Raw genomic sequence first — 24,486 nt, forward strand, 5'->3', positions numbered from 1 at the left:
TATTGGTGCGGTGGAAGCGTCCGGAACTGGCATAATGCTACAGCTGGTAGAAGGTTTGCTTACTTGCAGTTAACTTTAAGGACTGTATCGAAAACTATCAGCAGCTTGCTTGCTAACATATTAGCCCCAATGTTACAAGTTCTGTTTTATTTTTCCTGTATCAGAGTCTGAGAATTTCACTTTGTGCGGGGGTGGAGAAGGCGGCAGCTCTTACAAACACTGCAGCATGATTGAGGGCGAGGGCTACGTTACTCCGCCCTGCTCACAGACAGGTTTTGCCTCTGTAAAGGACATTATATTTTAGTGAATTTCTTACAACGTGCACATTTTACGTCTGGATATTCTCATGAAATATGAGATTTTTATGAAAATATTCCTTTTTATTACTCCCATAATTACACGTCTTTTTACATTACATATTGTCCCAAAAACACATTACTATGCAAATTAGATATAGTGTATTTCATAGAATGGGAATGGCATTTATGGCCATGTTTATCATTAATACTTGGTCAGTTAATTGATTTGTTTGGTTAACTTTGGATAAATATTTTATTTTAATACCATGCAGTGCACAAAATTAAGATTCGAGAGATGGTTCAAGTCAGTGTTCAATAAATGAAGTTAAGTTTAGAAATGTTGTGCATCTACTTATTATTAGTGTGACATTTTAGCATGCAATTGAAAGAGAAAACTTCAAGATATCAGCCCTAAAAATCGGCTGCACATATCGCCAATCGGCTGACCCTGACCTCTAAACATCGGCAATAGAAAAACCCATATCCGTCGATCTCTAACAGGAACACAGGCAATATACTAAGTACAAACAAGGATGATTGGATGAACACAGCTGTGGCAAACAAGGGAACTGATGTGTAACCATAGTAACAAGCAAGATTGAAATGAGTAACCTAGGAGACTAATGAGAACTCAGGCAAGTGGGAGTATAGCAGACAGAGTGAAAATGAAACTAAAATGAGCACAGCTGTGACACTAATATTGTTTTGGTTGTTTTCCATGAGTCCTCAGAGATGCTCTGCCCTGGCAGCTTTTAGAGCCTGTCTATAGCATACTGTCTTTCCACACAGTACACATGTACTTCGTGATTTTAATAAGATACAGGACGCAAGAAATAAAAAAACACGGATACTTTAACACTAGAAGAATACACAAAGAATACTTACCACATTACACCTAGACGCGAGCAGACAAGGGGCTGAACAGAACAGGGAGAATATACACAAGCTTAACAAGGGAACACAGGTGAATGTAATCAGTAACCAACGAGACTAACTAGGGCACAAAGACTAAACTGAAAGGGTAAACATGAAACCAAGATATGTGAACTAAACCAGATAAAAACCCTGACAACAGTTCAGAAAAAGTTAGTTTTTCCCCCATTTGCATTCAAGTTTAAGAGTGATCTCTTAAGAGCACAAGTAGGCTATCAAGGCTCGACATTAACGCTTGTCCGCTTCTCCGGGACAAGTGGATTTTTTGAAGGGGCAAGTGAAAAATAATTTTACTTGCCTGACGGAAAAGTATCCTGAGCAAAATGTCAAAACAAAAAATAACTAGGGAATCACCAAAGTGCAATAATGATTCTGCATTCAGTTAGTGTAAGTGGCGATCGATAATGGATAATATAAAACGAACTGACAAGGTTGTGCTGTTGAGGCTCGCGCAGCCTCTCGAGGAGAAAATCGAAAACAAATGAGCGCCGCTCATACAAAGAAACTCAGTTAACATACACGGTTAAAATTGTGTAGTTTTTATATTTATAACATGATACAGTTAAGCAACATCACACTAACAAGAGTGTTGTTTTCCTGAATACCATCACGACTGAAAATGACACTGATTTCATACGCCAGTTCAATCAATTAACATTAAGTCACTTACATTTTAGATGCAATATGGACTTTTTTTGTTCTATTTCAGCAGCGAAAATAGTTCCAAACAAATATCACAGCAGAACCGTAGCGCATCTCACAGTAACAGCGTGTTACTGAATGATTCAGCGTTTTAATGAATCGGTTGAATCAAAGATTCAATGACCTATTAGTAAACGACCGCCAAATTCTTGAATTAATCAGCCGTTTCACTGAATCAACTCAATGACTCGCTCATTAAGATGGTCACATGCTGCCACCTACTGGTGGTTTAGTTTCATCCTTCCAACATTTCTTATTTGTATATTCAAAAATATTTAAAATAATCCCATAACATTATTTAATGCAGTTGTTATTTTTCAGTGTAAATTATTTAATTTGATTGGTAACAGCCTATAGTGTCTTATTCTAATTTAATTTATAGATCAAATTTAAGAATATAAAAGGAAAGCTGAAGCATATCCTATATTTAATAAGATTATGGAAAAATGCCCTTTATAAAAAGGTAAAAATATCACAAATATGCATATTTAAATATGTCAAAGCTGATTGAACACTGGTGAGAATATTACTTCAGAATAGATTATATTTACGAAAAAAATCCGGACAAGCAAATTTTTTACTTGGACAAGTGAATGACAGATTTACTTGTCCGAAGGACAAGCATGTGAACAGGCTTAATGTCGAGCCCTGGGCTATGATGTACCATGACATTTCTCTTTAACCTGAAGGGAGGCGGCAGTATCTTGGGTCCTAGAGAAAATTGTGCCCATATACATCAGGTTTTCTGTATTTATTAAGCATACGGAGTGGTTGAGACAGATCAGGCAGGTTACTCATAAATCGGTCTGTAGTGGTTAGAACAATAGTTAGTTATACTAGTCAATGAATGCGGTGCAATATGAATAATCTCAGCTTCACATAGTGACCACGAGATGGGATATTGTACCTCAAAGAAATGATATTACAGATCCTTGTATCTGTAATATCATTGCTTTGAGGTACAATATCTATAACAGTAACATCAGTTCCACAAAATTGGGGCCACATTCACACGAAGCCAGAGCTTTCCCTATATGCAAACATATTTTTTTTCTCGTCCTAATTATTTTTTCTACATAAACACGGCGTGGTATCAAGAAATATCTGCGCACACACAAAACTAAGGAGCCCCGCACATGACAAGCAGGAAAAAATAGTAGGCTAATTTATAGATTGCGCGCATGATTTACTAATTCACAATTTATAAATTGAGGGAACGAATTAGTAAATCATGTGGACGGTTTAAGCAAGTCGAGGGAACGAAGTAGTAAATCGTCCGCACGATTTAGCAAATCGAGGGAAAAAAATAGTAAATTATGCTCAAGATTTATAAATCGAGGGAACAAATTAGTAAAATCGTGCACACAATTTACTTTTTTTTTCTTGCACGTCATGTGCGGGGCTCCGTACGAAACCACTGAAACCTACTCAAAACTATGTAGTATACATACCAGACCAGTATGTGGTGCTGTAATTCTGCCACAGAGAAAACGGAGAAGACTTGGAGCATGTGCATGCAGTGTCTGACTAGGGTCGAGATGTGGGGTGATGGTATAACCATTTTACAAAATATACAGATTGGCTCTGTACACACGAAAACGCAAGGGCGTCATTTTCATATTTACCCACTCTGGTACCTGATTAAAAAAAATGCCAGTTTCAGGCTCCCAAAATGCCGGATCCGTCTGGACGAAACGCTGATACGATACAATTTTTTAACGTATAGAGCTAAATGCGTCTCCATGTTTACGGAGCCTGAGTCTAGTGCAGGGTCTCTGCAGAGTTTTGCTTCAACCCCAACCAAACACACCTGAACAAAGGTAATCAGTGTCTTCAGGATTTCTAGGAAGTTATAGGCAGGTGAGTTTGATCAAGGTTGAAGCTAAACTCTGCAGAAAAAGTGGACCTGGAGGGCTAGAGTTGGGAACCCCTGGTCTAGTGTATGGTTAAAGCTATAAGTGGGACCGCTGACATTTTGTTTAATCCCAAAGGAGTTTAGTAAGTGTGTAAACACAAGTCCTAATGCATCGTTTCTATATGTGAATATTAAAGGCTGTGTTCACACTGCAGGGCTTAATGCTCAATTCCGATTTTTTGAAAAAATGCTTGTTGTTTACGGAAGTAGCCAAATATGGGTGTCAGCATTGGAGTTCGTTTAGCTTTATTAAAGTTATTTTCGCAACGGAGCCAGCACCATTACAACCTTCTCATGTTAAGAAGAAAATTAAAAAAGAGGAGGAGAGCAAGGTTTTTGGCCATGGCGTTTTGTGGAGCAGTGGTAGCAACGTCGGTACAAAGAAACGTGTGTGTGCGGAGTCGCAGCCAGGAGTGGTGGGATACTGATGTGAGTGGCTTTACTGATACCAAATTCGTCAGTAACTTCAGAATGACCAGATCCACCTTCAATTATGTTTGCGAGCGCCTTCAACTAACTTTGTCACGGGAAGAGACACGTCTGCGCCGGCCCATAACAGTGCAGAAACGCGTTGGAGTTGGAGTGTATTGGCTAGCAACAGGTGCGTACTTCTTCTTTTATTGGCGGTTAGCAACTATTTCTTGTGCATTACCGCCACCACTGGACTGGAGTAAGGAACGGGAGTTACAATGATGACGTTTGTCGCGTATCAACGACGTGCGGGTCGGATACATGTGACCTGGCAGTTCAGACTGAAGACGCATTTCAAAAGATCGGATATGTATCGGATTTGGACCACATACCCAAGTGGCCTGGGTCGCATTTGAAAAGATCGGATCTGTGTCGTTCAGACTGTCATGAAAAGATCAGATACAGGTCGCATAAGGGCAAAAAAATCGGAATTGGGTCGTTTCAGCCTGCAGTGTGAACGCAGCCAAAGTATCCAACAGCGCTATCCACATTAACCAATAAGTCTGAAAGAACCTGCAAACTCTGTTAGAAAATCAACATATATAACCAGAGCAAGAGAAAGCAGGGATTATTTTCTTACATCGGAAAGTGTATTTGGCACAAGCACTTCAAATGATATAAACCTAAGACCTGTTCTCAGAGTAACATATAGAATAGTTATATCATGGCAAAACACTACAGTTACATCCCCAAAACAAATGTTGCGCTTCGATGTATGTTATGCTACAACTGCCTTTTTAGCCTCTATTTCTTGGTGGAAAAAGCAGGGTCCAGTTACCCATGCTCCCCCTCAAGCTTGTTTGCCATTAAATATTACAATGTGCCATAGTACAGAGGTGAAAGTGAGCCCCTCTGAGCTGCCACTCACTGAAATAAAGGGCCGGCCTGATGCAGCAGGTAAACAGAGAGAGCGAAAGCCACAGGTTGGGTTACAGACCGGCTGAAGAAGAGGCCCTCTCCGGCTCTGGTTGCCTATGATGGGGGGATCGCTTTACCCGCGCCTGCCACATGAAATGGTCCGGTCCAAGTTCCCTGCCCGCCTCTTGGATGGAATGATTACTTATTCATAGTTGGAGGGAAGAATAGGAGGGTGGGTTGTGAATGGGGGTCCTTGTTGTCGGTGGTGGTGTAAGGAACAGGTGACAGAAGGGTATCTGTTACCTGTTTCTCCCCGTCCACCCCTCAGCCCCCTCTCTCAGATGCCATACAAACTATCGGCACACATTGTTGTTGGGCAGCAGTCGCCACGGAATGCAGATAGCAAAGTCTACATTAAGCTTTCCCTTTCACCATCGATTTCATCACCGACACATCAGGACAGAAGCGCACTGCAAGAGTGCCTCACTTCAAAGCTACAGGGAACCGTGAGCATTCAAGCTCAGAGGCGGGTATGGGGTTCAGGGGTCGCACCAGCGGGCGGATGGATTGCCAGGGACTTTATAACACTCCTGCAAGCCCACACAGGTATCCTGACACCCTGATATCAGCCCCAGTGGATAGAGAGCTGATCCCGCCTCGCTCTAACACTGCCACCCTGACACCAGAGAGTCAGTGCCATGTTTCGACCGTGTGAAATCTCACACTGCCCGTTGCTCAGGGCCACAGAGGCTCAACAATGTTGGCAGAGCTTGCCGTGGTTGAAAGGCCTGGGCCTTTCTGATCCAGAACTACTTTCCTCACCCAGACCTAATAAGAAGATCTAAAACACAGCAAAACTCAGAATTCTGCCTAATTGTATCCAGCCACAAAGTACTAGTCTGTTCCCATGATGCCGTGGACACCAGTGGATGAACTCCATTCAGTATTTATCAGCAGACCTCTCTGCAGATCTCTGGGTAAATGCTTTAATTAAACTGGAGCCTTGCATCAAAAGCTGCATTCAAGGATGTCAATCAGCACCAGCAGGATGGAGTGAAACCAGATCGTGGCCTTATCACAGAGATGTAGGGACCAGGGCCTCCGTAGCCATTGTTACAGTCTGCCAGTCCACAGGAACGTGTAACTAAAGTCACCCAGCCTCATTGTGCCACTAGTAAGCAATATGTTCCACTGTGTGATGGGTGAAGACATCAACACAGATTCTTTTCATTGGTGTCTGTGGCATCTGCTTTGACGGAAAACTATGTGTAATGCGCAATGTTGCCACGTTTCATTTATGTTCTGTACTTAAAGCGATAGTTCACCAAAAAAATGAAAATTCTATCATCATTTGCTCTCCCTCGTTTTATTCCAAACCAAATTTTGGAAGTGGGTTGTGTTCCGTACAAACACGGAGAGGATTTTCTTTTGTTAGTTCATGTTATCGCATTGGACTAAAACAGCAAAAATAGTCAACCTGGTCTCACAAAATTCAGCCACCCAAAAATGGTAACACTTTATAATAACTGCACTCTATGAATCATTAGTCAAGCATTAGTAATAGTCAATTCATCATTTATAAAGCATTAATAGACATTAGTAAGCGGTTTATAAATACAGCTGTAAATGCTTTGTTCCGCTCTAGCGGTTAATAAACAGAACTGCATGAGTCTTGCGGAAGAACATTGCAGCTGGAGCTACTTCTCTCTGTTTATATCTATGGCGAGTCACGCATCGACTGTGCTCCTCCACAGCGGTTCCTACCAGACCGGTCTGAAATAGTCCCAATATAAACACTTATTATAAGAGTACCATAATGCTTCAGGGTAAGACAAAAACACAGTTTGGAAAATGGATTCATGTTGTACATTCTCATTATATAATTTTTGTAAATCTTGAACACAAAAAAAAAAGTTACGGACAGCCGCTTTAAGTATTTCATTATTTACAAACCAGTTTAGGAGTTGTTAGTGGTTCAAAAGATCATTTAGAAAGTGTAAGTAAATGATTAATAAACTATTTAAATATATATTTAGACCAATTATTTAGACATATAGTAATAGTTACTAAGTGTGTTAATAAATACATTATTAACATGCATTCCTACTGTAATTAATGATTAATCCAGGTAGTTATAAAATATATTTTTGTGAGCTCATCTAAAGTGAGGGCTATTTATGCCTTGTAAAGCTTTTACAAAGGAGATTTAAAGGCTCAGTTATCTTCTAAACGTAAAAAGGAAACAACAGTGATTTTATTGCTGTCCGAATCCAGAATGTCTGTGTTTTTCTCCCACCACCCATGTAAAAATCCCAGCCGAATTACCTACTGTTTTTTGACAAATACCAAGGTGGTGTGGTCATTTAATTGCCGTCCGAATCCACATCTCTGAGTTTTCAAGAATATATCACTTAAAAATTCAATGTTTATATCCTTTTTGACCACTGCAGAGCGCATGCTGTAATTTGGATGCATTTTAAAGACTTTTATTACTGAAATGCTGGCAAGTATTTACAAGAGCAATATATTTCATCACGGCTCAAAAAATAAAAAGAAGAAAAGCACGTAAACATTTGAATTATACATGTTAAAATAACCAACCAGCATTATGTTTACCTCATGTAGCTAAATAAGAGGCTGTATTCACTTATTTATGCTAATTTCCATGTGGAATAAAATGACAGTTTATTTTGAGATAAAATACAAGACAGAAAACCATTTTAACTATAATATGCGTTTATATATCTTCCTATTTTTATATCTTCCTATTATGAAATTAAATATGCATTTATTCTTATTATACCAAGCATATGACATTTTATTTACAGCATACAATCATGTTATTGACCACGTGAGCAGCGCGTTCCCAGGTGCGCAGGATCACAAAATTCGCTCCTCCACCGTGAATAAATCGCCATCCGAATGCACAAGTTTTATCACTGAGGTGGCATGCAAATTTATTTTTATGGACTTCCACGTGAGAAACAATTACGTCCGAATAGGGCTAAAGGTGTATCAAATCAAACACCTAGGCATGCAGACTGCTTCTACAAATATTTGTGAAAGAATGGGTCACTCTCAGGAGCTCAGTGAATTCAAGCGTGGCTCCGTGATAGGTTGCCACCTGTAACTGTTAGTGGTATTATATTACAAATTGGAATCAATTGGGAACAACAGCAACTCAGCTACGAAGTGGTAGGCCATGTAAAATCACAGAGTGGGGTCAGCGCATGCTGAGGCACACAGTGAGCAGAAGTCACCAACTTTCTGCAGAGTCAATAACTACAGACCTCCAAACTTCATGTGGCCTTCAGATTAGCTCAAGAACAGTGTGTAGAGAGCTTCAAGGAATGGGTTTCCATGGCCAAGCAGCTGCATCCAAGCCTTACATCACCAAGTGCAAAGCAAAGCATCGAATGCAGTTGTGTAAAGCACGACCATCACTGGACACTTTCCTGACTGCATTGTGCCAAGTGTATAAATTGGTGGAGGGGGGATTATGGTGTGGGGTTGTTTTTCAGAGGTTGGGCTTGGCCCCTTAGTTCCAGTGAAAGGAACTTTTAATGCTTTAGCATACCAAGACATTTTGGACAATTTCATTTTCCCAAATTATTGGGAACAGTTTGGAGATGGACTGTGCACCAGTGCACAAAGCAAGGTCCATATAGACGAGTGGATGAGCGAGTTTGGTGTGGAGGAACTTGACTGGCCTGCACAGTCCTGACCTCAACCCGATAGAACACCTTTGGGATGAATTAGAGCGAGTTAGAGCCAGGCCTTCTCGTCCAACATAAGTGCCTGACCTCACAAATCCACTTCTAGAATAAGGGTCAAAAAATTCCCATAAACACACTCCTTAACCTTGTGGAAAGCCTTATCAAAAGAGTTGAAGCAGTTATAGCTGCAAAGCGTAGGCCAACTCCATATTTAACTCTACATATTAAGAATGGGATATCATTAAAGTCCTCATGAAATCAAAATCGATCTTATTTACTTTGTTAGCCCACATTACAGATCTTAGGGTGAACAATTAATCCGTGCAGGTTAATACACATAAAAAAATTGTTTGCCGTGGTAATCTTTAATCAAAATCTGAAAAGTAACTCCCGGTCTTGAATGGCGTTCCCTTTCCGATGACGACTATGCGCCGGCTTGGGTTTGAATATCCTTAACCACTCCCCTCCAACCGTTAGTCTGCTATGAGCCTGAGATGGAGAGGAGGAGCGCTGAAGTGAAACCCTGCCCTCTATTCAATATTCCGTTTCGCTTGGAAATACGTCACAGCACTGAAATAAAATCAGTTGCAACTTCCGGTTCACTGGGACTTTAAAGTTCACGTGCATGTAAAGGCAGGCGTCCCAAAACCTATAGTGCATGTATATGTGTTCTTGCAAAGATAAAGGCCTCGGACCTGTGCATGTGTGGATACATGGACACCCGTGCTACCATACGCGCACGTGTACACAAACAAACTATTTTGAAAACCTCTCCTAATTGAAAGAAAACGACAAAAAACAATATTTGGTGATAATATTAGTTTAACGAGCGACTTACAAGCGATTTTTTGAAAGCCAGTCATTTTTTTACCAGGAACATCAAAGGTGTTACAGGGTTTTAAACAGTAGCCACGTTGACATGCGCACTTTTTTGTCATTCCGATTAAAATAATTCCGATTGAAAGATTCGGTGGACTGTGTACATGAGACGTTATCTAAACCGATGGTGTTTACATGCTGACTTTCAGTCGGAATCATTTTGTGACATGCGCACACAGTTTGTCTGCCGCATCAGATTCGTAACGTTGGTATCGTGGATCAAAAGTTCTGTGTTGGTAATTTTTATATTTATTTATTTTTCTGTGGGCGGACATGCAGTAGTTTAAACTAATTAATATCCTATACGATGGCTATTTCAACAGCTGTGAATGATGAATGCGGAATCAAAATTAATTCAATTAATTTATTTTGAAAAACACAAAATTAACTATAAAATGCACCCAAATTATAAATAAAAACATAGGATGTATGGTGAAACAAGAATTCAAGCATTAAAGACGTGCTCCGCATACTAGTACTAAACGCATAGATATTTCAGATGATTAAGGAAAGATACCATAATCACAAAGGTATAAATATTAACAAAAGTAATTAAAGTAGACTGTGGGTAATGTTACTTAACCGATTTGAAGCAGTTGTTTAACTTTTTTAAATACCTAACTTACGAGAAACAAAATGTCGACATCCAGCAGCTTGAATGTTCCCCGTTGCCATGGCAACTCTCAACGGCAACCAGGACTTATACAGTTTTATAAAAGCTATTCATTACTTGTTGTAAAGTGTAAGAATCACCTCAGAAAAATGTATTCTTCTGTCAGGCGCAGTTGAAGCCTCGGACAAACGCTGTCAAGATGAGATGGTGTAGCCAGGCTATGTCTGTGTCATTATTCCAACATTACCTTCATAACATGTTACGAAATAAAAAGTTTAATACCTCAGAAAAATTTACTTTCCTCTCTTGTCAACATTAGCCTGGTGTGAGCGCGGCGCGCGCTCTTCAGTTGTGGAGGCGCGCGCGCTATATATCACGTCACAGAAAGACGTGCACTCAAAGTAATCGGATCAGTTCATTTACATGAAGGAATTTTTTGTTTGATCGGTTCATGAAAAGGTTTATCCCACCCCTCTCAAACCGATTACAATTTAATTCGGTTTGGCCATTTTTATTCCGATTGAGGTGTTTATATGGAGCATTTTCATTCAGATTGGACTTTTAAACCGATTACAGTGCTCCATGTAAACGCACCTACTGTAAGGGTTAAAGGCGGTCGTCACTTTTTAAACTTTACAGTGTACGTATCAATAATGAAAGACAGTTGAGTGCAAAAAACTAAAATCGACCGACCCCATTGTATGGACAAAAATATATTCTTCAAGATATTCTTCAGACATCTTAAAAATAAAGTAATACTGGTCTGGAATGATATTGGGGGGAGTAAATGACGACGCTTCATTTTCGGATTAACTATTCCAAGTAAAATGAGTTGTCAATCATGTTGTGTAAAATAATGCAAATACATGCATCTAATCAAACTCACCAAGCTTTAATAACTTATAAAAATTTAAATATTATTATAGGATAGTGTGCATCTCTCATAGGTCTTGTTTTGGTAACTAAGTTATCAATATAGCAAAAATGTCTGTTAATGGGGATAGAATAATACTGATTGATTAAAACTTAGTATTACCATGTGTTGGATAAGCATTAGCATTTCCTGTGTTAACAGTGGTCTCTGCTGGCCTCTACTGGAAAAAAATTAAGTGCTGAAGACTGATGAAATCCAGAAAAAAACTGAGCAAAAACTGTGATCATGTGTTTCAAACTGAGAACTGTTTTGCACTTCCAGTGGCAAATCTGATGGAGATGTGGATTTTGCTGATGACTGCGATTACGTTTTTCAGGAAAGGAGTCTGTGGCTCTCAGCAAGGTATGTGGAGCCCATACACTAGTCAGTTTCAGACAATACAGGAAAACTCATGTCATTCAGTTCAAGCACAAACAATATCAAATCCAGATTTTGATTAATTAGTTATATCTTCAAAAAGTAAATAAATAAATAAATACAACATAACGTGCATAACATAGTCAGATTACTTTTTGATGTAACAAGCAAGGCATTACAGGTTAATGTGCATTACGTAATCAGATTACTTTTCTGACGTATATTAAGTAATCACATTACTTTTCTGATGTAACTGCAAAACTGCATTATAATAACACAAAAACATTTATTTATAGCCAAAAAAGGTTACTGCAGATGAAGTATTACAGAAAAACAGTCACAGTAATAGAACATCCAACAGTAATAGTATGTCCAATATGATGTCCAATTTATATGATTATATATGATATATGACATATGATTAATCCGAATTTCCTCCCTATCTAAAATCAATACATGGAACATTTAACAATGATATGACTCCTTTGATGTTACTTTTTTTACATGCAAGTCTCATAGGATAGAAGGAATGGATTGATATTCTGGAGCAACTTGGCATTTCTGACCATCTTGGTTTAGAGGAAAATAAATTCCACATACAATGGCTTGCCACTTGGTGGCAATATATAGGATTATGCACTAGTAACTGTAGTGTAGAGATGTGCAACTATGCTATCAAAGCTCATGAATACACAAGAAAATGCTTTTTGAAAAGCTGTCCACTAAAAAATACTGGGTTATTTTAACCCAAATTTGGATTAAATATGGACAAACCCAACTGTTGGGTTAAATGTTAAAGGTTGGGTTCGTCCATATTTGTCCCAAATTTGGGTTAAAACAACCCAGCATTTTTGTAGTGACTTCTATGCATGAAAGGGTTAAATGGGTCATGAACAGCATTTTTTTTATATAATATTCTCTGAGATCCACTTATAATGTTTTCACTTTTTTACATCAAACATCCTAATTTAGAAGTATAATGAGCTTTTTTCTATCCTGTTTTGACCCTCTTTCGAACCCTCTCTTTTAATAACTTTTTGATCCAGCATGTTGGGCTAAATAACCCAAAATATTTAATAAATATCATTTTTAATCCAGGATTTTTAGAGTGTATTGATGACAAAACAGATGAAAGTTTTATTCATGACTACAACGGATGGCTTAGATCAAAACAATAGCAAAAGCAACTTTCTCTACGTGTTTTTTTCCGTATCCAATAATCCAAAGCATTAACCCCCATAAATGCCAAAGCAAAGGAAAGAACAGCAAATCACAACTCAGTGCATCGAACGATCTGTATTAGACAAAGCAATTGTGACACATGGTAAAAACACTGTTACTCACACTTGTGTGTTTTGCGACTTTACTGTCAGATCCAATATAGTCTGCACTGCAAAAAAATGTTCAGTGTCTCTGAAGAGCCTGCATCAAATGGTGTCTTGTTAAAATGAACATGCAGTAAAATGAAGTCAACTGAAGCAATCTAACTGGAACTTTGTTTAAAAAATAAATAAATAACAAAATCTCTATGTGGTTTGTTCTATATCCGATAATCCAATGGATTAACCCCAGAAATGTCAAAGCAAAGAACAGCAAATCACAGCCATCACAACTATTCAGTTTGACTGTGGCGGTACATATCAAAAGATCTGTATCAAAGCAAATAGTGACACATGATAAAAACACGTTTTGCTAGCCCTATCCAATAGCTGGCACGGTCACATTCAGGGATGGGTGAAAGGAGCGAGGACTCAAGTGCAGGAAAAAATAAGGCTTTATTAATAATAAAATATGAACAAAAACAAACAAAACTCACGAGGGGGAAAACCAAACTTGACTTCACTAAACACAAGGAGGGAAACATGAAGCAAGACGGGTAACAAATGACAACGATCCAGCACAGAACTGCAACACAAGGAGAATAAATAGGAATAAATATAGCAAATGAACCAATAATAAGATAACAATATGGGCGGGGTGGACAATGAACAGGAGGGCACATGGCACAAGGAAACACTGACAACCCATGGGCTCACACCAAACATGACAAACACGAGCACATGGCCAGCACAGACAAATTACCAGCCATGTGCTCACACAAAGACAAGACCAAAACAGGAATGTCAGGGCTCTGTCACATAACCAAGAATAAACTAACAGTGATAGAACCCTGATCATCTTTTTGCAGGCACTGCATCATCTTTTACTTTGACACTTGAGGCATCTCTATCGTTTTGTTGCTGAAGAAATCCTCTCTCATATTTACTACATGACATGCAGAGCTAAAGAGGCTATGATGCAGAAGCAGACATTGAGCTTCTGCAGAGGCGTCTTTCGTTGCACTATGACATCATAATCTGACAATCCGAAACGAGTCGTTTTCTGAGCTTGGATTTGATAAAAGCTGTTTTTGGACTAACAAGGAATTTTAGGGTTCTAAATTTACAGGATATAGTATACACTATATTGCCAAAAGTTTTGGGACACCTGCCTTTACATGCACATGGACATCCCATTCTTAATCCGTAGGGTTTAATATGGAGTTGGCCCACCCTTTGCTGCTATAACAGCTTCAACTCTTCTGGGAAGGCTTTCCACAAGGTTTAGGAGTGTGTTTATGGGAATTTTTGACCATTCTTCTAGAAGCTCATTTGTGAGGTCAGGCAAACACACAAAGTTGGGAGCATAAAATTGTCCAAAATGTCTTGGTACACTCAAAAAAAAAAAAGGTTCTACGGTATATGGCACCAAAAATGGTTCTTGGCTTGTAATCATAGCGGAACCTTTTTTAGTGCTATATAGCACCAATTTTGGTGCTTCAGTGGTTCTTCAACGGTTCTTCAGAGGTTCTTCACCGGTTCCTTGACTAAGGTGCTATATAGCACCTCTGAAGAACCGCTGAAGCACCACTGAAGCACCAAAATTGGTGCTATATAGCACTAAAAAAGGTTCCGCTATGATTACGAGCCAAGAACCATTTTTGGTGCCATATAGAATCTTTTTTTTTTTAGAGTGTATGCTGACGCATTAAGAGTTCCTTTCACTAGAAATAAGGGGCCAAGCCAACCCCTGAAAAACAACCCAACACCATAATCCCCCCTCCACCAAATTTTACACTTGGCACAATGCAGTCAGGCAAGTAGCGTTCTCCTGGAAACCACCAAACCCAGGCTCGTCCATCAGACTGCCAGACAGAGAAGCATGATTCGTTACTCCAGAGATCACATCTCCACTGCTCTAGTGTCCAGTGACGGCGTGCTTTACACCACTGCATCTAACGCTTTGCATTGCACTTGGGATGTAAGGCTTGGATGCAGCTGCTCGACATAGAAACCCATTCCATGAAGCTCTCTACACACTGTTCTTGAGCTAATCTGATGGTCACACGAAGTTTGGAGGTCTGTAGCTAGCTATTGATTCTGCAGAAAGTTGCCAACTTCTGCGCACTATGCACCTCAGCATTCGCTGACCTCGCACTGATTTTACATGGCCTACTACTTCGTGGCTGAGTTGCGGTTTCAAAAAAGATTGAAAAAAATGTTTGCACAACCACCAAATAGATGTGCAATAAGTAGGTTATGTAAATCACCATTAAACAAAAGAAGAAAAAGGGTGTGCGTCTGTTTTTATGGTGAATCATCGATTCGTTGCTCTGTTTGTGAATGTCTTGTGTGTTAATCTGAAACATAGTCTGAGTTGTCTGTACTTACAGATGCTTTTTTGGAACCAGCATACCTTGATTAAGCTAGGTTTGGGTTAATCAACCCGGGAGTTCAGGGTATATGTGACGGTTAATGAATCTTGCTTTCTGGAATACCCCCCAGATGTGCTCCAACAGTTGACACTTTCAAATCCAGACTCAAAACACATCTGTTTAGCTGTGAATTTTCTGAATGTGCCACAGTCCAAACTGTTTGCACTTTATTTTATCTATGCATCATCTTTTTACTCTTTTAATTCTTTTTCTTGTTTTTATTTTATTTTTTATTCTTTTATTATATTTGAATGCATTTTAAATCTTGCTGTCAACTCTGTGGTAACTAATGTGGTTAACATTAGTCAAATTGAAAAGTTTCATGTGACTAAATTTGCTAAACAAAATAGAAAAAGTTACTGTTATGAGCCTAAAATGTGTTATTTTTCTCATTTTCGCCAATAAAGAGTGGTTGTACCATGTCAATGACCTTTCCATTTGAATCCTGGTGTCAGAATTATATGAAAAAGTTGGTTAATTTGTCTTTGTATGTTGTGTGGAAAATCAGCGTTTTTTGCCACTCGCAATGACATCACTTCAAGATGGCCGCCAAATTAACAGCCACGCGATATTAGTCGACCTCGGCAACATCAACCTTAACTAGACATCATTAGGGACCCAAAAACCAGGTTACAAAAAAAAATGCCAAAAGGGTACATGGGAACCTATTTCTCCTGCTAGACTATATAATACCTCTCTTTTATGCCTACAAAGTTGTCTGGCTGCTAGTATGGTTTAGATTTAGGTTTTATTGTGTTCATGTTCAAAATATAATGATATTGGATATTAGTTTAGTTATATTTATTTTATTGTCAGACTCTGTACAGGCAAAGAATATCACTGACTGTATTTTGGCTCTTAACAAGCTTTTTTTTTATAAGTAGACAAAATCTGACATGAGAGACACCAGTTCATGTGAATCACTCAATGTCACCTGTAGTGTGTAGAAAATGCCAGCAGATGGCAGTGTTAAATTAGGTTGTGTCTAGTTCAGTGGCATTCTCGTGTCTGTGAAAATAAAATATAAAATGGATTTGAAACAGGACGTTATACTTCCATTATGTTGCCATTTGGCAAATATTAATGTCTCACTACATTTACAAATGCTCAAGTGAGGATAAAGGGACAATCTGTCATCAAAGTACATGTTGCTACATCTCATTCTTTAGTAATTCAAAGCAAATAAATCAGGAACATTGATGAAATATCAGCCACAGTTTTAGATTAGTCAATAATTATTCTGAGTGAAAGTAAAATGACCTGAATTGGAAACATCTAACTGACCAATGATAAACTGTATTGTTGTATTGCTAGTCTATGATAGTTCTCTTTTTATGAACAGTATTGGGCTGAGAGAAAAGATTCAGTCTTATTTTACGCAACATTATGTATGATAAAAATCACAAAAACGTTTTAAAACAGTGTGATCAGCATTGAAGACCATTTGTTTAAGAATAAAAAGAAGTAGAGCAGAGCGATAAACCACTTGTTACTGTAACTTTCCATTTTGTCAGTGTTTAATAGTCCTGCTGCAGTGATGACATTTTTGTAGGCCAACATGATGAAAGCATCACCACTGGCTTTTGGATTATTACAGAAAATAAGCTCCATGTCCAACAAAAGTGTATGATTCTTACACTTTTTGTTTATCATGATAATCTTCAAAAATGAACAAAACTCTTAGGAATTTCGAAGCCTAAATACATTTTGGCAGAAGTAAAAAAAAAAGCTAAACCTAGGCTTTAAAAACTAGCCTACACCATGGTTAGTGGTTACATGACTCTAAAGTCATCACACTTTTTATTTATAGAAAAAGAAACTTGAATAGTTTGAATAGTTTGCAAAAGTGCAATTATAAACACAATGAGGATGTAAAAGCAGACTGTGAATAGATCAGTTTACCTGTTCAGTGTGATGACAACTTCTGTAGTCCCATTTAGCCAATTGTTAGCAATCGCCTTAAGTAAAAGCTTTAATAAAATCACAAGGTATTACTGATTTATTTAATGCCATTGATTACAACTTGATAAAATATATTGAGCTTGTGTTAACAGACCTTATATAAAGTTCACCATGAAATGGAAATGAAAATCAAAACTTAAGTTTCATGCCTTTAAGGGCGATAAATTAAATAACATGAATTTTGATTCTGACTCTACAATATGTTGCACAAAGTAAACATATACCTCATGATTTCCAATTAAATGATTGGCCCAATATTAAGCTTCTGTGTCTGTGCACTTGGGCCGAACAGGTCAAGGTTGCTCCTTTTGAAATACTCTGATCAAATCAGCAAATTTGCTTGCAAATCAGAAACATGTTCTAAAGTACAACAACGACTATCTGGGTGCCAATAAAATGTGAGGGATCTGAAATGTTGGGTTGACAAAGGCTGTTATTGTGCAAACATGGATTAAGATTTTTCCAAAACTAAAGTTTCTCATGGAATGTTCAGTCTGTATTTATCTAACCATTGCACAATAAATATGTAACATTTACTTTTAATAATTTAGCAGACACTTTTATACAAAGCGATTTACAAATGAGGAGAGCAATAGAAGCAATCAAACAAATAGGGCAACAATATGCAAGTGCTGTAACAAATCCCAGTTAGTCTAGCACAGAGGTGTAAAGAGTACCTGAACCATACTTGAGTAAAAGATGAAAAGTAATGACAAGTAACTTGTCCATTACAAGTTACAAGTCACCGATTGCTATACCATTTGAGTAAAAGTCATAGGCCTGGTTTCACAGACAGGGCTTAGATTAAGCCAGGATTAGGCCTTAGTTCAATCAGGACATTTAGCTTTTATAAACATGAAAACAGGAATCAGGGGTTAGATCTGATTTTAACAGTACTTAAGTATTTTACTTATACTAAATGTAGGCTCAAAGATACACTAGTCCTCAACACCCAAGAGACATGCCAGTGAAAAACAAGAAACAGCTGATTTTTATTTATCAAAATTGCAATAAATCAAGGTTGACACAACAGTCTCTTAAACCTCTACAAACACTCAAGCAGGCACGTGCAGAGGGGGGGGCTTTGGGTGCTCGAGCCCCTGCCCTTTTTCAAAATGAATCAAAAGTGCCCCTCTCAGACAAATATCAATGATAATATCGTGGTCAATAAAACTAAATAAATGTGATTATTATAACATGAAAATGCATACAATAGTAAAGGACGGCTCAAAAGTCGGACAATTTCTGTTGAGGCGTTGCCGTAACGCGTTGCTATGGGTCGCGTGCGTTTTGATTAACAGCTGATTTTCCACTGTTCGGAAGCGGCTCTCGAGCCAAATATGGTCCTTTCAGAGAGTGTGTGGCCTCGCGGGAAAAAAGTAAACCAATATTTTTTTTTCATCCATAATCAGAGCTAATGTGTTGATTTAATTACAAAGCTATATATTAGCTATATATTTTAAAGTATTACACAATTCACCAATGCCCGTTTGTCATGTATATACACCAACCAATCGTGATCTGGCAAAGCAAGTTCAAATTCCATTGGGCGATGTGAAACGGTAATTTTTTGTTCTTATTCATAAATCGGTTGAAAATTACATGGACAGACAAACTAACGTTTGTGGAACTATTTCCTGCGGTTTGGCTCATTTTATAAATTGCATCACTGACAAAATGGATTTTAACAGACAACAAACAAATTCCTGCACAAAACCACAGCATCAAAAGTCGCATTAATGGTAAGTAGTGTTAATTTCACTTGTATTTATGTAGCCTATATTGATACATAATTTACTATTTCATGAAACTATCAAAGTTAACAAAACCTATTAGGCTATGTGAAGTGTAGACTGGCAAAATGGTTACGTGAAAGGACTTTATTATACTATTTTTGAATATTATGCAGCATTATGAAATAAGTCTCTTATGTTCATCAAGCCTGCATTTATTTGATAAAAAACTGCAATATTGCGAAATATATTAAAATAATGGTTTTCTATTTTAAAATAATTTAAAATATAATTTATTCCTGTGATCACAGCGGGATTTTCAGCATCATTACTCCACTCTTCAGTGTCACATGATCATTCAGAAATCATTCTAATATGAGGATTTAATGTCAATGATGGACACTGTGGTACTCTTTTCAAGATTCTTTGATTAATAAAAAGTTAAAAAGAACACAATGTAATAATATTTCACAATATTAGGCTACTGTTTTTTTCTGTATTTTTGATTAAATAAATGTAGGCTTGATGAGCATAAGGATATATAAACATATATATATATGTTATGTATAAATATTATTATATATTATATATATATATAAATATTTACATATTTATATATATATATTTACATATATATATATATTTACATATTGCCCCTTTTTTACATTTGAGCCCCTGCCCCTGACGAACTCTCTGCACGGCCCTGCACTCAAGAGTCAGTTAAGTTAAACTCAAGTTCTCAAAAAGGCCATAAGTAAACAAACCAATATCCTTCAAAAACGTCTCTTCAATATAATGGATAAATTAGACAAGGACAAAAGTATAGCACAAAGCAACTCATATTTGGCACAAATGGAACCTCAAAAAATAAAATGAAATAGTCAAAGCCTACTTGAACTGGATGTGCTGGTTTTGGCCTCATCACCGGCTGCATTCATGTCCTCATTTCATATATGAAACACCTGCAATTCACATCTGCTAATGTATTTGCGCAAAGTATCCTTGTTGACAAGTTTGGATGAGGAAGGGCAAAACGCACAAGATATAGTACCTTCAATGCCCTGTAGATGGCAATATTGCTTCTTTTTAACAGAAATAAACTGCAGCAGAAAAAGTTAGGGGCCATGCAAATTGTAACAAGTAATTGCACTCATCACAAATGTTTTGGAATAAAAGGTACATATTCAAAAATGTAAGAGATTAGTGAGTAAAAGTTGCTAATATCTTTGAAACTCAGTCAAAGTGCAAAGTAGCCAAAATGACACTTAAGTAGGCTACAGTAGCCTAACATTACACATTTTCTATTTTAAATTAAAATACTTTACACCACTGCACAGTACATTAAGCAAGTAAAAAAAAAGAAAGAAACAAATTAGAATAGAATAGTAGGCCTTTGTGTCAGTATTAATAGGTCATGTGTTGATGAAAAAGATGCGTCTTTAGCCGTTTCTTGAAAATGGCTAAAGGCTCAGCAAGTTTGGGTGGACTTAGGCAGGCATTCCATCAGCTGGGAACAGTAAAGGTAAAGGTCAGTGAAAGTGATTTTGTGCCTCTTTGGGATGGAGCCACAAGGCGCCGTTAATAGTGAGTTTAGGTGGTGGTGCAGAGCCAGTGGTTGTTCGGTAGGCAAACATCAGTGCCTTGAAATTGATGCGAGCAGCTTTTAACCAGTCGATGAATAGAGGTGTGACGGCTTGTTAAAGACCACTCTCGTTGCTGAATTCTGGATCAGTTGCAGAGGTTTGACAATGCCTGCTGGAAGGCCTGCCAAGAGAACATTATAACAATAGTCCAGTCTGGATAGAACAAGAGCTATATACATGGATATGTGTAGCTTGCTCCAATAGGAAGGGTCTGATGTTCCTAAATTTAAGGCAAATCTGCAGGACTGGGCAGTTCTGGCAATGCAGTTTAAAGTATGATACATTTAGTAAATGTATCATGTAACCGCATCAGTTGCAAATTCACTGAGTAGCATCCAGTTATTGCAGTTGATATCACTTGCGGTTTTACCATTTCAATCATTAAGTTCATTAAGACCACCCATTATAATTTGATGCTCGCTCATTTAATATGTATTTTTAGGTCAAACCCCTAAAACAAGTTAACATTTTATCCATAGGCGTAATTCTATGGGGGTACAGGGGGACACGTCCCCCCCAATATTCAAAGAAGGACAATTTGTCCCCCCCAATATTTGATCATACTGTATGATTATGCGGGCAATATCGATGTGATTGCAAATACGCCTTTCTTTCCAGCTCCGAAAATATAAAATCCCGGCAGATCCATTTCCCAAATCCATTCGACTGGCCTTACACTATACACTAACAAAACCTATTTCTCCTGAAATCCATGTCATGTTTTCCCTATACCTTTAGTAGCTCGACGGACAAGTAGCCTGATAAAACGTAATTAACAAAAATAACTAGGGAATCACCAAAATGCAAGAATGATTCTGCATTCATTACTGTAAGTGGCGATTGACAGTGAATGATAATGTATAATGAACTGACGGTAACTAACGTTGCACTGTTGACGCTCGCGCAGCCTCTCGAGGAGAAATCGAAACAAATGCACCGCTCACACAGAGAAACTCAGTAACACACTGCCGTAAATATGTAGAAATGTGGAGTTTATTTATATTTATAACATGATACAGTTGCAATGTCACATTACCAAGAGTGCTGTTTTCCTGAATAACATCATGACTGAAAACGTCACGCTGATTTCAAATGACAGCTCCATAAACAATTATTAACATTACGTCACTTACATTTTGATGCAATATTGAGTGTTTTTGTTCTATTTCAGCAGCGAAAATAGTTCCAAAAGATCACAGCAGAACGAGTGTCACCGCAACAGCAGCGTGTTAGTGAATGATTCAGCGTTTTGAATGAATCTATAGAATCAAAGATTCAATGAACTATTCGTAAACGACCCCCTCATTCTTGAATGAATCAGTGTTTGAACAAATCGACTCAATGACTCGCTCATTAAGACGGTCACAGCGCCACCTACTGGTGCTTTAGTTTCATCTTTACAACATTTCTTATTTGTATATTCAAAAAATATTTAAAACAATCTCATAACATTATTTAATGCAGTTGTAATTTTTCAGTGTAAATTATTTAATTTTACTGGTAACAGCCAGTGTCGTCTTCTAATTTAATTTATTGATACAATTTAAGAATATAAAAGGAAATCTGAATCATAGCCTATATTTAATAAGATTAGGTGAAAATGCCCTTTATAAAAGGTAAAAATATCACAAATATGCATATGTCAAAGCTGATTGAACACTGGTGAGAATATTGCTTCAGAATAAATGTTATTTACAACACACACACAAAAAAATATTTTGTATTGCCGATTACAGCCGATGCTGTAATCATTACAGGGTGAGTATACGTTGGTTTGACGATCAGATGTAAGAAAATTCCTTGTTGTGTTACACAATTACAAACATTCAAACTCTGACTTTTATTTTATTTTGATTAAAAAAATGTGTGCATGCGCCACCACAACAAGTCCCACAGCTGTCCCCCCCCAATGTGTGATTGACAATTTCGCCCTTGATTTTATCACTTCCAGTTCCAAGTATCCTAGAGTCAATGAGTTTGTTGAATCGATTTTTGGCTAAATGCAGCAAATAAGGTCTGGTAAACATTTATCTAGAACATAAAATACATCAGTAATACTCCCTCATGATTTTGTGGCTATGGGACTAGAGGTAGTCGGAACATTACATTTCATCACCAGTGCTCGGAGGTGGGGGGATGTCAGAGTACCAGCAACGTGAGATGTGCCAGTAGGCCTACGTAAGATAAAGTGAGGGTACGCTATATATGCACTTCGAGCACTGGTCATCACATCGAACAAGTAAACTTGTCTTCTCAATAGTTCACTTTCACAGCTTCTTTGTGTTCAACGCTCTTAAAACTATTCTAACTCTTATCACGAGTTGTCGTAAGCCTAATGGTGGGGTGACGCATAAGTCATGCAACTGTGGTGTAGTTCGTTTATAGCTTACATTTAGCTTTTTTACTTCTGGTGATTGTTTTTAGGCATCACAATTCATAAGTTATGTTGATCACAATGAACAAAACACGTAAATTGGCAAGGGAACCAGGTTGATGCTAATTTTCGGGTTGGCCTACAAAAATACGTCATCACTGCAGCCCTCTAATCTTTAGGGAGCAAGAGTTTTAGCGCACTAGAATGATTCAGACAATGGGACACCGATCTGCCTATGCCCCATCAAACAACTGCATAGAAACATCTAGAAACGCCACATGCTAGCAAACACAAAGCTTTCAACATTCAAGTGTTAATAATAATAAAAATGCATTAGCCCTAAATATGCTTTTATGGCTTTTTTTAATCAACTTTCATACATGGCTTTCTAAAGCCAAAATGTAAAGTTTTGACGAAACTTTACTTTTATAGTTCATACATTGACGCACCAAGTAGCTCTCAGAACATTCTATGACAGAAACACGTGTCTATCGAAGCGTCAAATCATTGGGCACACCTTCCCATTTATTTGCAAGCGTAAACCCGCCCCGACCAAAGCGCGCAATACGATTGGTCCACTGATGCAGCGTGAGTGGTTGCATCGTTGAGGTCAAAGGACGACGTCCAGAAGTAACCCCCCCTCGCATCACACCACCGTGATGCTGCTGTCAAAGAGGCTGGGACTACACAGCCTGTACCAATATGCTGCTATATAGCCTATTAGCCATCACCGGAGAGGAGATGGCCATCAATTAGGAGGGCATTCATTCAATCAATCGATATTATAACGTCCGTTTACACGCATCAGAATTGCTTGCAGACTCTTTTCGCACGGTGAGTACATAAGCTTATTACTGGGAGTGAGTGACTGGTACACATGACACTGCACATACTGGATGGATTCATAAAACATCAACAGCGACTTTGGCTGGCGAACCTGCACAGATCATATGGCAGGAGGGTTTGTGATGGTATGATGAGTTAGCATGTGTGCTAGGTTGGCGACGTTTCTCAGTATAAGTTGAGACAGGCAGTTCACATGTTTGAAAGATGACGACATTATGACTATCAAACTGATAGAAGGCAACTGGTTATGAACTGAGTAAAAAATGAGCTCTAATGTAAGTGTTAGATTATTAAAATTGAGTGTTGCACATGTTTTAGGGTCCGCGATGCTCTGAGACTCGTTCATCAGGTTCATCAGGCTGGATGAGGTGCGGTTAGCCTATATTTTTTACATGTGTCAGTCCTGCAGGAAAGTTGCTAAATCAAGGTACAGTAGTCAGACAGGTTCGCAAAACGGGTAACGTACAATAACACCACTGTTACAGAACTTGTACTTT

General features: G+C 38.1%; 1 protein-coding gene across 5 annotated transcripts in view; it reads left to right on the forward strand.

Annotated features, from left to right (window-relative positions):
• Window positions 1-23,791: 23,791 nt before the first annotated feature.
• acaca (acetyl-CoA carboxylase alpha) overlaps window positions 23,792-24,486 on the forward strand; it is a 94,185-nt gene continuing 93,490 nt past the window's right edge. For all 5 annotated transcript variants that reach the window (XM_079814514.1, XM_079814515.1, XM_079814517.1 and 2 more), the window contains exon 1: window positions 23,792-23,977. The gene's annotated coding sequence lies outside the window, so the exon portion shown is untranslated. The remainder of the gene's footprint in view (window positions 23,978-24,486) is intronic.

Source organism: Gobio gobio, assembly GCF_949357685.1.
Source record: "Gobio gobio genome assembly, chromosome: 4".
Classification (NCBI taxonomy): domain Eukaryota; kingdom Metazoa; phylum Chordata; class Actinopteri; order Cypriniformes; family Gobionidae; genus Gobio; species Gobio gobio.